The sequence below is a fragment of the Prionailurus bengalensis genome, chromosome C2, assembly GCF_016509475.1.
Source record: "Prionailurus bengalensis isolate Pbe53 chromosome C2, Fcat_Pben_1.1_paternal_pri, whole genome shotgun sequence".
Lineage (NCBI taxonomy): Eukaryota > Metazoa > Chordata > Mammalia > Carnivora > Felidae > Prionailurus > Prionailurus bengalensis.
The window spans coordinates 98,659,765-98,662,423 of NC_057350.1; positions in this window are offsets into that span (position 1 = coordinate 98,659,765).

Here is a 2,659-nt window from a genome sequence, read left to right on the forward strand (position 1 = left end):
ATTTTCCGGAGTGGCTTTACCAGTTTGCATTCCCAACAACAGTGTAAGAGGGTTCCCCTTTCTCTGGATCCTCACCAACACCTGTATTTCCTGTGTTGTTGATTTTAGCCATTCTGGCAGGTGTGAGGTGGTATCTCATTGTGGTTTTGATTTGTATTTCCCTGATGATGAGTGATGTTGAGCGTCTTTTCATGTGCCTGTTGGCCATCTGGATGTCTTCTTTGGAAAAATGTCTATTCGTGTCTTCTGCCCATTTTTTAATGGATTATTCGTTTTTTGGGTGTGGATTTTTATAAAACTTCTTTATATATTTTGAATTTCAACTCTTTATCAGATATGTCATTTGCAAATATCTTCTCACCTTCTGTTGGTGGCCTTTCTTTCAGTTTTGTTGATTGTTTCCTTCACTGTGCAGAAACTTTTTATTTTGATGAAGTCTCAATAGTTTATTTTTGCTTTTGTTTCCCTTGCCTCCAGAGATGTATCTAGTAAGAACTTGCTGTGGCCAATGTCCAAGAGGTAATTGTCTGTGTTCTCCTCTAGGATTTTGATGGTTTCCTATCTCTATTTAGGTCTTTTATCCATTTTTAATACATTTTTGTGTATGATATAAGGAAGTGCTCCAATTTTATTCTTCTTCATGTTGCTGTACAGTTTTCCCAACACTATTTGTTGAAGAGACTGTCTTTTTTCCATTGGATATTTTTCCTGCTTTGTCAGATTAGCTGACCATATTGTTATTGGTTCATTTCTGGGTTTTCTATTCTGTTCCATTGATCTAAGTGACTGTTTTTGTGCCAGTACCATACTGTCTTGATAATTACAGGTTTGTAATATAACTTGACGTCCAGAACTGTGATACCTCCGGCTTTGCTTTTTCTTTTTCAAGATCATTTGGGCTATTCAGGGTCTTTAGTGGTTCCATATAAATTTTATAATTGTTTGTCCTAGCTCTGTGAAAAATGCTGTTGGTATTTTGATAGGGATTGCATTAAATGTGTAGATTGCTGTGTGTAGCATAGATATTTTAAGAATGTTTATTCTTCCAATCCATGAGCATGGACTGTTTTTCCATTTCTTTGTGTCCTCTTCAGTCTCTTTAATAAGAGTCCTATAGTTTTCAGAGTACAAGTCCTTTACTCCTTTGGCTGGGTTTATTCCTAGGTATCTTACGTTTTCTGGTGTCATTGTAAATGGAACTGATTCCTTGATTTCTCTTTATGCTGCTTAATTATTAGTGTATAGAAGTGCAAAGATTTCTGTATATTGATTTTTATATCCTGAAATTTTACTGAATTTGTGTATCAGTTCTGGCAACACTTTGTGGAGCCTTTTGGGTTTCCTATATAGAGTATCATGTCCTCTGCAACATGATACATGAAACTTTGATTTCTTCCTTGCTGATCTGGATGCCTTTTACTTCTTTTTTGTTGTCTGATTGCTGAGACTAGGACTTCTGATACTACGTTAAATGATAGTGGTGAGAGTGGACATCCCCGCCTTATTCCTCACCAGAGAGGAAAAGCTCTTAGTTTTTCCCATTAAGGAACATATTAGCTGTGATTTTTTTTGACATATGGTATTTATCATGTTGACGTTTGTTCCCTCTAACCTTAGTTTGTTGAGGGTTTCTATCATGAATAGATGTTATGCTTTGTCTTATGCTTATTCTGCATCTATTGAAAGGGTCATATGGTTTTTATCCTTTCTTAATGCGGTGTATTACATTGACTGTTTTGTAAATATTGAACCGTCCTTGCAACTCAGGAATAAATCTCACTTGGTTGTGGTGAATGATCTTTTTGATGTACTGTTGGATTCAGCTTATTAGTATTTTATTGAGAATTTTTGCATCCATTTTCATCAGGAATATGGCCTGTTGCGGGCTTTTTGGGGGGTAGGGGGAGGGAGGAGCAGAGGGAGAAGGAAGGAGAGAATCTTAAGCAGGCTCTGCGTGGAGCCTGACGTGGTCTCAATCTCATGACCCTGATATCATGACCTGAGCAAAAATCAAGATATGGATGCTTAGCCCACTGAGCCACCCAGGCACCCCTGTAGTTTTCGTTTTTAGTGGGTTCCTTATCTAGTTTTGATATCAGAGTAATGCTAGATATGAATTTGTAAGTTTTCCTTCCTTTTCTATTTTCAAAAATAAAACTTGATCTTGCATCCTGGACATTAGGTTAGCAGAAAAGAAGATACAAGTAAAATGAAGACTTTACATATATATGAATAAGAACAAATGCAAAGAGTTGGAAAAGTGCCAGAAGTTTTATTGTGAGTACCACACCTTACTTAGTGTGTGCCTGAATCGTATGTGCAGGTAGAATAGTGAAGGAAGAGATTACACAAAAAGTGTGAAAAATATTTACAGTAAGTTTAATGCAGGTTTCTGCTCCTCGGAGCTGCCCCTCCCCATTACTAGAGTTAAATGTTCCTACTAAATATCAGAGCACAATTTCATAATTTGTCATTTACATCATTTTACTTTTTCAGGATTTTAGCAATGAAATGTATTTAAAATTTCAACCACATCAATAAAAAAATCTAGTTTTGATTACAATATGTGGCCTTAAAAATTTATTGGATTTTATGTTTCAATACAAAAGAATATATAATCTCACCAGGAAGTGTCTCATAATTGGTAGGGATAGCAGAC